Source organism: Alosa alosa, chromosome 18 (assembly GCF_017589495.1).
Source record: "Alosa alosa isolate M-15738 ecotype Scorff River chromosome 18, AALO_Geno_1.1, whole genome shotgun sequence".
In the NCBI taxonomy this organism is placed as follows: Eukaryota; Metazoa; Chordata; class Actinopteri; order Clupeiformes; family Clupeidae; genus Alosa; species Alosa alosa.
This window is the reverse complement of record NC_063206.1, coordinates 1,547,501-1,560,000: the sequence shown is the minus strand read 5'-3', so window position 1 is coordinate 1,560,000 and position 12,500 is coordinate 1,547,501. Positions and strand designations below refer to the sequence as shown.

General features: G+C 40.8%; 1 long non-coding RNA gene across 1 annotated transcript in view; it reads right to left on the bottom strand.

The window, feature by feature from the left end:
* The window catches only part of LOC125312034, a 31,839-nt gene that overhangs the window by 12,796 nt on the left and 6,543 nt on the right, over positions 1-12,500 (bottom strand). The window contains exon 2 of the long non-coding RNA XR_007196559.1: positions 9,150-9,294. This is a non-coding gene — a long non-coding RNA (uncharacterized LOC125312034). The remainder of the gene's footprint in view (positions 1-9,149; positions 9,295-12,500) is intronic.

The following is a 12,500-nucleotide window of genomic DNA, read 5'->3' as shown; positions in this document are numbered from 1 at the left end:
TGTGTGTATTATTGTGTCATAATGTGTGTAATATGTGTAGGTCCACAATAAAGTGTGTCTAAATATGTGTGTGTAGGTCACAATGTATGTGTATGTGTAGGTCCCCAATAAGTATGTGTGTGGCAGATGCAATAATGTGTATGTGTAGGTCTAAAGTAATAAAGTATATTATTAATATGTATGATAAATGGTCACGTATATAAGATCTAATCATAAAATTAATAATATGTATGTGTGTATTAATAAGGTCTAATAAATAATAGTAGTCCCAATGTAATATTAATATAATATATTATGTAAAGTGTGTATATTAATAAAGTCTAATAAAAGTAATAATAATATGAGTCTAATAAAATAATATTAATATTAATAATATATGTCGTATGTGTGTATGTATCTAATAAAATGTGTCTAATAAAATAATGTGTATATGTGACCATTTTGTATTAGGAGTCTGATAAATTATTGTGTATATATGTCAATAAAAGGTAATAATGGCAATAGCCATAAGAGTCTAGAAAATAAAGGTAATATTAATAATATAAAGATGTGTGTGTGTATGTGTGTATAATGGGTCTGATAAAGTATTAATATGCGTATAATATTAGGTCTAAATAAAAGTGTGTGTATAATATTATTAATGTGTGATAAATTAATGTGTGTATATGGAGTCTAAAATGTGTGTGTGTCACAATAATGTGTGTGTGTATGTGTATGCTGTAGGTCTAATAAAGTGTGTGTGTGTAACATGTGTATGTGTGTGTGTGTGTGTAAAGTGTGTAGGTCTGATAAGTGTATTAATGTGTGTGTGTGTGTATTAATGTGTCAGGTCAAAAAGAAATATGTGTGTAACATATATGCGTGTGTATTATGTAGGTCACAATAAGTGTGTGTGTGTGTGTGTGTGTGTGTGTGTGTTCCCTGAGTGCAAAGGATCCAACAGAAGGATCCATCCCCTAAACAAGAGTGCCTTAGACCACATGCATACCTCTTCTACCTCCTAAACTTCAGACCACACACACACATTAGCCAGACCAGAAACAGAATGAATGAAATAGCTGTCAGAGTAGAAGATGAAAGAGAGAGAGATGAAAGAGAGATAAGATAAGAGAGAGAGAATAAGAGAGAGAGAGACAGATTGAGAGAGAGAGAGAGAGAGAATAAGAGAGAGAGAATAAGAGAGAGAGAATAAGAGAGAGAGAGACAGACGGGGGATAAGTGTAAGAGAGGGGAGGAGAAGAGAAAAGAGAGAGATGCCCTGAACACCAATAACCTCCAACAACATGACGGCAGTGTCACTGGATCTAAACAAACTTTTGAAGTGGTTTCCATAGTGTTGAATGTGGACTAGCTAATAAATTGTTTTTAAATGTAGGCTATAGCCGTTTAAACATGTTTACCTGCTAGGCAGCAGCTTAGCCACATAACACGGATTCCCTGGCAGGTGTAATAGTAAGAAGCAAAATCCCAGTGGATATTTCACGTCTTATCAAATGCTGACGGCTGTTAAGAGTGTTGTTTTTTCCCTCAAAAATAAGGCCAAGAATTTAAGGATTAAATTAAGAATTTTAACCGCATGCTGTGAAGTTATATGCAGGTCTTTTTTACAGAGAAAACACGCTAATATAAAACTGTACTCACAAATGTAATCGTGTTGGTATGAATATATGTTGTAGTATGTGATTCCTAGAACTCTTGGAAATGTTGTAAAATGATGTAAATAGATAAAGAAAGCCAGCACTATGGTCACCATTGCGGTTGGGTTGGATTGATTTGTTTAGAACCAGTGGAATTGCTGCCATGACAACGCTGCGTCAAGGCTTTGGTAGGCTTCTCTATCACTGCCAATTTTAAAATGTTGATGTTTGTTGGGGCAACTTTAGAATGTTGGGGTTTGTTGATGTTTGTTGGGGCAACTTTAGAATGTTGGGGTTTGTTGAAGCAACTTTAGAATGTTAGGGTTTGTTGGGGCAACTTTAGAATGTTGGGGTTTGTTGCTGTTGGATGGGGCAACGTTAGAATGTTGGGGTTTGTTGCTGTTGGATGGGGCAACTTTAGAATGTTGGGGTTTGTTGCTGTTGGATGGGCCAACTTAAGAATGTTGGGGTTTGTACATGTTGCTGTTAGTTAGAGCAGTGTGCGAGCAGCTTCAAGAAGGAAGGCTAGAACAAAGACATGGCTGGACAGGAGTTAGAGCGCTGATGACAGGAGGGAAAGGTCAGGAGAAAGGTCAGACTGTGGAATAGAGGGAGAGAATGAATGAAAGCAGAAGAGAGCGAGAGAGACAGATGGAGAAAGACCGAGAGAGAGAGTGATGAGAGTGAAGGAGTGCGCTGCATGGGAACCTGGAGGATCTAAATTTATTCTACCATGAAACATTACCTGTGACCCCTGCCCCCCAGGACACACACACACACACACACACACACACACACACACACACACACACACACACACACACACACACACACACACACACACTAAGACATTCACACACTCCGTACTCCTCAACCTAACAGTGTGGGCAGCCGTGGCCCACTGGTTAGCACTCTGGACTTGTAACCGGAGGGTTGCCGGTTTGAGCCCCGACCAGTAGGGGGTCAAGGGCTGAAGTGCCCTTGAGCAAGGCACCTAACCTCACTGCTCCTCAGCCACCCGTTGTAGCAGGCAGCTCACTGCGCCGGGATTAGTGTGTGCTTCACCTCACTGTGTGTTCACTGTGTGCTGTTTGTGTTTCACTAATTCACCGATTGGGTTAAATGCAGACACCAAATTTCCCTCACGGGATCAAAAAAGTATGTATACTATACTAACACTCTGGGGGACTTGGGTACTTGGGACCAGCCTAAGAGAGTTTCTTTCTGCGGAAGAGCAATGAGCCTGCAACCCACGCGACAAGGAGTGTTTGTGTGTGTTTGTGTGTGTGTGTGTGTGTGCAGTAGGGCTTGAAGGAGCTGAGAATGTTGTAAGCAGATCTCTCTGAAACGAATGAGCGCGCAAACTCACTTACACACACACACACACACACACAGGAGCATTCAATCCTCCCGAACCACACAGCTGCCCTTGCCACAAGAAAAATATTTAGGCAGGACAGCCAAGTGAGGATCCAGCTTACTCCCCCTCTCATTTTCCCCAGGGGCCTCGCACACACACACACACACACACTCATGAATACACACACACATACACACACACACACACACACACACTCATGAACACACACATACACACACAAATAAGCACACTCAAAGACAGACATACACACTCACACATCTTCTAACATACCCCCTCTTCCGAGGCCTCCTCTAAGAAACACACACACACACACACACACATGCCTAGAACCTCAGCAGGGGTTAGCGCCACCTTGACGGGAAGACATCCCAGACACACACGCACACATATACACACACTAACACACATACACACACACACACATACACACACACATACACACACACTGTCTCACACAAACACAAACACCTTCTCTGGCCTCCCAGACACACAGTTGCACACATTGTCTTTCTCTCTCTATCTCACACTCACACACATACACACACACCCCCTCACCACCTGCCTGTGTCTGAGTTTTCTTAGTAGCTTGACCTGTGACCTGCAGTACCTGATGCACGCGCATCACACACTCCTAGGACAAACACAAGCGCAACACATGCCCTTTGAAACACACACCTTTAACCCCCACCAACCACACACACACACACATGTTATACAGTCCCTAACACACTAATACACATCCAGACTCCAGGGCTTAAACAACTACTGTTTTTTAATGGTTCACAGGTTTGTCATGATAGCTGTCTACTAGTTGCTATGTACCGGTACAGTGCTAATGCTAACATGCTGACATTACTGCCTTGATAGCTAGCGTTGCTAACATTACTGCCTTGATAGCTAGCGATGCTAACATTACTGCCTTGATAGCTAACGATGCTAACATCACTGCTTTGATAGCTAGCGTTGCTAACATTACTGCCTTGATAGCTAGCGATGCTAACATTACTGCCTTGATAGCTAGCGATGCTAACATCACTGCTTTGATAGCTAGCGATGCTAACATTACTGCCTTGATAGCTAACGATGCTAACATTACTGCCTTGATAGCTAGCGGGTGATTCATATTTAGATGGTTATCCAGAGCAGACCTGTTCTTATTGTTCTTTAATACAGCTGTACACAACACACACACACACACACACACACACACACACACAACACACGCACACACAAACACACACATAGATGGTTATCCAGAGCAGATATAGCTGTACACATCATACATGTCACTGTGGTGCAGGGTCTCGTTTTCAGTGCAGTACATAGAAATGTCTAACCTGTTTAGCCTTTAGCCATTCTGTCCATGACACATATGCAAACACACACACACACACACACACACACACACACACACACACACACACACACACACACAAACACACACACACACACACACACACAGACACACGCACACGCACGCGCACACGCACACACACACGCACACGCACACACACACACACACACACACACACACACACGCGCACACACACACACACACACACACACTTGTTGCTGCCTTGCTCCGTTCCTCTCCCCTGAGGCCTATAGGATATTAATCAGCCTGTCGGAGCAGAAAGGAATCCAACAGCTGAGTTCACTAGGGACAAACAGGGACTCCAGACAGGGGCGTTATTAGGGGTGTGTGTCTCCCTCAACCCCCACGTCGTCATCTAAAAGATGAACAAATACCAGCAACAGAGACAAATCAGTTCTAACTACTGATTAATGATGCTGGAGGCGGGCTACGCGCGCAAGATAGCTACTGACCAATGATTCTAGCAGCGGGCTACACACGCAAGATAGCCTTAACAAAAATGAGGTCGCAAAATGAAAGCAGATAGACAAATCTACAACACGCGTGCAGTTTTCATGCGCACAGAACAAAGAGCATGCACAGGTCTTGCAAACGATTGTTGGTTTCTGGTGGTAGCTTGCTAATTACTGAAGAAAGACTTGTGGTTATGGATATAATGAACGTTCTGAAAACAAAAAGTACTACAGTTGCACAGTGCATGCTACTTGGAAGGCACAGCAAAGAAAAATATTCAAACAACAATATGCGTTTTTTAACTCAGAGTAATCAGCTCGGTGCCAAAACTCCACTGGCCCACTGGGAATTTGTGAATTTCCCGACTCTCCCGATTACCACTCCGCTATTGATCAAAGCAATGAGGAGCAGGATAGCAGTGGAGGACTCTCCTGTTGCTGTATCAGCAGATGAGAAGGGTCTCAGCGTTCCACTGACCTGACTGGCTAGGCTCACAGGTTGGTGAAGGAGAATGCTTAATCGTAGCCAGCTAGTTGAGCACAGTGATTCTATGCTTTTATGAGAAAGCACAAATTTCCCTGGCAGACCTTTACAAAATCTCACCGCTGTTTAAATCATCATAAAGAATACTAACACCAAACAATAATACTAACACCTAACAATAATAACACCAAACACACCTGAGGGGTATTTCACAAAGGCAGAATTAAGACATCCAAGATAAGTGAGAAAGCTTAGGTTTGACATGGCGTGGTCTGGTCATCCTAGCTCAACTCGTTTCACTAATGCCAATCCAGGATGAGTAGGGCGACTATGTCAAGCCAGGTGTAAGTAATTCAGGATGTGTGCGTTCTCGTTTCTGCTCCAAAGTGCCCACGGTTGGAATAAAAAAGACGCGGAAAATAGCGTCATTCACACAAAGTGAACAACCGCTTTTGATATAGACTAACAATAAAGTAAAGTTGTCCTTTTTGGAATGGGGAATCATGGCTATTTCTGTAAAACAGCAAAAGTAGGCGTGGTAGACCAACTGAATGCAAATTTACATTATGCACCCCGTGTGAGTGCTTCCTTGTCTCTCGCACGCAACATCATTAAGAAGGCGCTTGCCCCTGCAAAGATGCACATAGTATGATATACCTTAATATTATAGTTGAAAATACCTTCAAAATCCTTGCCCCCACTTCAAATCAACTACAGTAGGCTATTCATCAAACGTCTATCAATAAAATAAGCAAACAATTAAAGTACCTTGGCCTATGTTAATAATTATAAGGCTATCACAATTAAAATAATAACCATATGTTAGTAGGCAGACAATCTGTTTTGTTTTGAAGGGCCGTGAGTGTTCGACTCCCATGCCGGTGTGTGTCGAGGTGGCGGGTTCGAGGATTACGAGCTCTGTTACACATGGCCATGTCCATTTTCCTTGTGAGTTAAATGTGTTCATGAACATGTCTGGATAACAGGGTAAGGTAACAGATCATGAATGCGTATTTTAGGCATAGTATAGGCCCTATTCTCGGACTGAAAGTCTGCAGAAATTCATTACTTAACAATATTTCCAAAACATTCCTGGGGGTGGCACCCCCGAACCCCCGCTAACTTTTAAGCTAAGCCCCGAATGTTTTGAACTCTTGGTAACGCCCAATTGATCACAAGCATAACTAAAGCGTTTATTTATTTATTCATCTATTTATTTATGGGGGGTATCTGTCAAGAGGAGAGGAGAAAGAATAAGAGAACGGAGAGAGAGAGAGAGAGAGAAAGAGAGAGATAGAGAGAGATAGAGAGAGAGGGAAAGAGTGAGAGAGAGAAAGAGAGATCCATTGCGCTGTGGAGGTTTTCTTCCATAGATACAATTCTATTTCAATTCAATTCAACAAGCTTTATTGGCATTAATGTAAATTTTACAGTGTTGCCAAAGCATTCAATACAGCAATAATAGTAATATAGATAATAATTGTAAAACAAGTAATGATAATAATAATAATGATAATAATAATAGTAATAATAATAAAAATAATGAAAATAACACCTGGCTATTAAATGAACAGAAAAAAAAAAACTATGGATTATTATGTTACTCATCATGTAACATGGGCTGTTCTCTCAGGATGTGGCAGGACTAAAGTTTTCCTCCCCAATTCCGCTATTAATTAATTTTAATATTAGTCCCTCGTTCCAAATTGAATCAAACGCTTTGCTGAAATCTATGAAGCAGCCAAATAATTTACCTTTTTTAAAATTTTTTACATGTTCATCAATTATTGTTTGATAATAAGTTTGTTAATCTGTTGTTTAGAATTCCACAAAAAAGTTTTCCAAGGTTGCTGCCTTGTGATATACCTCTGTAATTATTTGGATTAAATTTGTTGCCTTTTTTATGAATTGGAGTAATGTGGCTCACTTTCCAATGATCTGGAAAGTGGCCCGATGATAGAATCATATTGAATAATTTCAAGATTGCCTCTCTTAATTTAGTTGTGCTATGTTTCAACATTTCATTGTAGATTCCGTCAGTGCCGCATGATTTTTTGTTTTTGAGGGATTTTAACTTTGTTTTTAATTCGTGCATGGTTATAGTAGAGTCTAATTGATTTAATTTGTCCTTTTCTGTTTGTTCAAGTTTTTCCAGTTTATATTTTACGTTTTTTTGTTCAGGATTTGGCTATTTTTTTCGTATAATTTTTCAAAATGTTCTGTCCATTTTCTGCCATCCACAAGGGGATGGAGTTTTCTTTTTTAGTTTTGTTGAGGTTATTCCAGTGATCCCAAAAGGTGTTTTGATCTAATGCATCTTCAATTTGTTTTAATTGTGTATTTACATGATTAGTTTATTTTGTGTCTTAGTAGAGATTTGTATTTCTGAAGGGTGTTATGATGTTGTGATCTAATCTCTTGATTTATTGAGTCTCTGTGTTTTTTATTTGAACATATTCTTTATGTTCCTTTCACAATGTTCGGCAGTCTTTGTCAAACCATTTGTTTGTATTCGTATTTTTTCTTTTTTTAGTAGTATAATTTACTTTCTTTAAAGATCTTTTGGCCACTGTAGAGAAAATTGTTGTTAATCTTTCAGTGGCTAAGTTGATAGCTTTATCATTTTCGAATTTGGTGAACAGGAAGGAGTAGATCATGTTTTCTATTTGGATGCAGTTTAATTGTGTTTTAAATTGTTCCAGATGGTCATTGTTCCATATGTATTTTACGGGGAGTGGGTGTAGCGCTGATGTAGATTGTTGGTGTTCAAGATTAAGGTTCTTTTTTAGACTAATGGTGATGTGACTATGGTCCGATAAAGGCAGCTGTGGCATCTCCATGAAATAATTTATTTGATTTGGGTCTAGGTCTGTTATAGGGCAGCCGTGGCCTACTGGTTAGCACTTCGGACCTGTAACCGGAGGGTTGCCGGTTCGAACCCCGACCAGTAGGCACGGCTGAAGTGCCCTTGAGCAAGGCACCTAACCCCTCTGCTCCCCGAGCGCCGCTGTTGAAGCAGGCAACTCACTGCGCCGGGATTAGTGTGTGCTTCACCTCACTGTGTGTACACTGTGTGCTGTGTGTGTTTCACTAATTCACGGATTGGGATAAATGCAGAGACCAAATTTCCCTCACGGGATCAAAAGAGTATATATACTTATACTATAGCATAATCCACCACACTGCTGCCCAGGGATGAGGAGTAAGTATATTTGCCCAGAGAGTCACCCCTTGTTCTGCCATTGACAAGGTACAGACCCAGGGTTTTACAAAGTTGTAGAAGTTCCTTGCCATGTTTATTGAGTATATATGATATATATGATGAGTATATATATGATACTCTATATCAGTTTACTTCTGTTTTCCAAAAGAAGTAATAATCTCTGACCGACCAAAGCAAGCAATCACACACACACACACACACACACACATACACACACACACTTGTCCTTGCCTGATCAGTGGCAAAGTGAGATAACCTCTGGCCTGTGATGCAGTGCCCATTTACATGCCATGCTGCACACTGAGACTCATAGCGCTTGGACGTGGGTGTGTGTGTGTGTGTGTGTGTTTGGATGTGATGTGATGTGATGTGATGTGTGTGTGTGTGTGTGTGTGTGGTTGTGTGTGTTTGTGTGTGTGTGCATGTGAGAGAGTGTGAGCATGTGTGTGTAAAGTGTGTGTGTGTGTGTGTGTGTGTGTGTGTGTGTGTGTGTGAGTGTGTGTGTGCGTGTGTGTGTGTGAGAATGTGTGTATGTGTGTGTAAGTGTGTGTGTGTGTGAGAGAGTGTGTGTGTGTGTGTGTGTGTGACATATCTTACCTTGAGCTTTTGTTCCCAGAGGGCTGAAGAGTAAGCAGCAGCCTCCATAGAGGAGCAGGAGGGTCAGAGAGAGACGCTCGGACACACACATTCTACCGGCCGACCGCCTCCACTGACCTGCAGGAAAACAGCCCCTCCCACTGACCTGAGAGGAGAGGAGAGAGGGAGGAGGAGGAGGAGAGGAGAGGAGGAGGAAGAGAGGATGGAGAGAGGAAAGGAGAGGAGAGAAAAAGACAAGAGAGGTGAACACAGACATCTTGTACACCATCCTCCCAGTCTTTCTGTCTTACACACACACACACACACTCTCACACACACAGGGAAACCTGATCGTCCACACAGTGAACAGACACTTGCACGCTCAATAATTAAGAGCAGTGCATGAATTTTTTATGGAGGACATTTACAGGACAACCACGCCCCCTTCCCACCTGAGACATCCCTACGGGACACTATGCTCGCTTCCTGACTCACCTGAACAGGTAAGAACATCTCACAGAGTCCCTGACGCACTGCAGGTCTAGTTCCAGCATAGAGCACCACCAGTCGTGTCCCAACACCCTTTAAAGCACATCCATGACAGGGTAACCACATGTCCCAACACCCTTTAAAGCACATCCAAGGCTACTGCACACTAGCCCAGCTCCTTAGCCACTACGCTACCACAGGCTACTGCAGACTAGCCCAGCTCCTTAGCCACTACGCTACCACAGGCTACCATAACCTATAAGACTAGAATAGATTGGTTATGAGTGACCACTCGCCAACAAGACTAGAATAGATTGGTTATAAGCAGAGCCGGACAGTAACGGAGTACATTTTCTTGAGTACAGTACTTGAGTACAGTTTTGAGGGATCTGTACTTAACTCGAGTATCATTTTTGGGGAGTACTCATGACTTTACTCAAGTACATTTGAGAGGCAAATATTATACTCTTTACTCCACTACATTTCTATCCATAACTGTGAGTACCTGTTACTTCTTCCCTCTACCCTACCCTCTACCCTACCCTCAATTTGTTGTTTCCCTCTCAAACGTGATTGGACTGTGCAGGCGCCAATGATTGGGACAGCCTATCAGCAATCACCTTCAGCTTTCCGCCAAAGTCAACTCCATGGTTAGATTTAGATAAGAGACGAAACCATGGACGAAACAATGGATGAAGACGCAAAAGGTCCATCCCGGGAATGTGCCAAAATCAAATCACTTGATTTTACTTTCAATTCCTTTTACATTCTCCAAGGTATTAACATTAACATTTTTCATTACTCCATGTAGGACATTTCTGTACATAAATGTAAGCACTGTGGCAGTTGTAATGCAATATTTAGAAAATGTTCCCTTGTACTCTTGATACTCAAGTACTTTAAAAACAAGTACTTCAGTACTTTTACTTAAGTAGACATCTGACTGTTGTACTTTTAATAATAATAATAATAATAATAATAATAATAATAATAATAAAGCTTTATTTGTATAGCACCTTTCATACACAGAATGCAGCTCAAAGTGCTTTACATTTGAAGCATGTAACACAATAATAGTCAGTCAGTTAGACTACTGCATTGCAGTAGTCTAACCTGCTAGTGATAAAGGCGTGAATTAGTTTTTCTGCATCTTGTTGAGTTAAAAAGGGCCGCACTTTGGCAATGTTTCTCAAGTGGAAATAGGCTGTCTGAGTAACTTTACTGATATGGGGCTTAAAACTTAACTCTGCATCTAAGATGACACAGAGGCTTGTTACTTTTGGTTTGACCTGGTGTGCCAAGTTCCCCAGATTACTAAGAATAATATCTCGCTTTAGTTTTGGTCCAACCAGAAGTACCTCTGTTTTGTCATCATTTAGTTTCAAAAGTTTTGCTCATCCACTGATTAATGGAGGTTAGGCATGCAGTGAGGGCAAAAGGCCATCTGGGTTAGTTGGCTCCACAGAAATATACAATTGGGTATCATCTGCGTAGCTGTGGAAGTTTACATTATGCTGACTTATGATGTTTCCCAATGGAAGCATATATAGAGAAAATAGCAGGGGACCAAGGCAGCTCCCCTGGGCCACACCAAAAGGCAAGTCATGTTTTCAGATACATGATCTCCTAGACTGATATAAAAATCTCTGCCAGTAATGTAGGTTTTGAAACCAGTTTAGAGCATTATCAGAGAGACCCACCCACTAAAGGCGGGTGAATTAGGATGCTATGATCAATGGTGTCAAATGCAGCACTCAAATCCAGAAGAATAAGGATTGAGACTTTGTTTGAGTGGGTCATTGACTATCTTTACTAGAGCCGTTTCTGTGCTGTGATTTGATCTAAAACCTGATTGGAATTTTCAAGGATACTGTTTTAGATTGAGGAAGGTATTTAACTGATTGCAAACAACTTTTTCAAGTACTTTGCTCAAAAACGATAGATTTGATATAGGCCTGTAGTTGCTCAGATTGGTATGGTCAAGATTTGACTTTTTTTAAGTAAAAGGTTTCACAACAGCGGTTTTAAAAGCAGTTGGAAATATACCTGTTTCTAATGAGGTATTTATTACCTTGAGAAAAAAGGGAGCTAAGCCATCATATACTTTTTTGAGGAATGTAGTAGGGATTGGATCTAAAACACATGTTGAGGAGCGGTTTGAGTTATAATTTTACCAAGCTCAGATTGAGTAATAGTGCTAAAGGACCTTAATTTTGGGGGGCTGTTTTTTTGGGTGTACTATCAAACATATTACTTGTGTTACCAATAGCCTCCCCTTATAGAAATGACTTTGTTTTTTGAAGAAGTCTGCAAATTCTTAGCATCTTAGAGAGGATGCCTGACTGAGTGTATCAAAAGGTGTTTGATGCAATAGCCTATCAATGGTAGAGAACAACACCCTAGAGTTTCCACTGTTTTCAGCAATTACCTTAGAGAAGTGGTTCCTCCTCTCATTCGAATAGCTCTATTATAATTTGCAATTTTTTTTTTTTTTTAGAATGGCACGGGTGAACCTGTAACTTAGTTTTTTTCTCCATGTTCTCTCAGCTTTTTTCTACAGGATCTTTTTTAGATCATGGATATTTTCGTTCATCAAGGTGTCAGTTTGCTACAGGGCCTTTTTTTAGTCTTTAAGGGTGCCACTCTGTCAAGCAGAGCGCCTAATTCACGATTAAGAGCCTCTACCATTTGATCAATGGGATGATGTAAAATATCTAAATTTATGGAGTCTATAAGAGCTATGAACTGCTGTTCTGCTCTAATGTCAAGAGTCAGCGATTTGATTGCAATTTAGGGATGAATTTTTGGAGTATGTAGTACAATATTAAAAGATACACAATGATGATCAGACATATTTATATCATTTACTGATAAGTCTGTGAC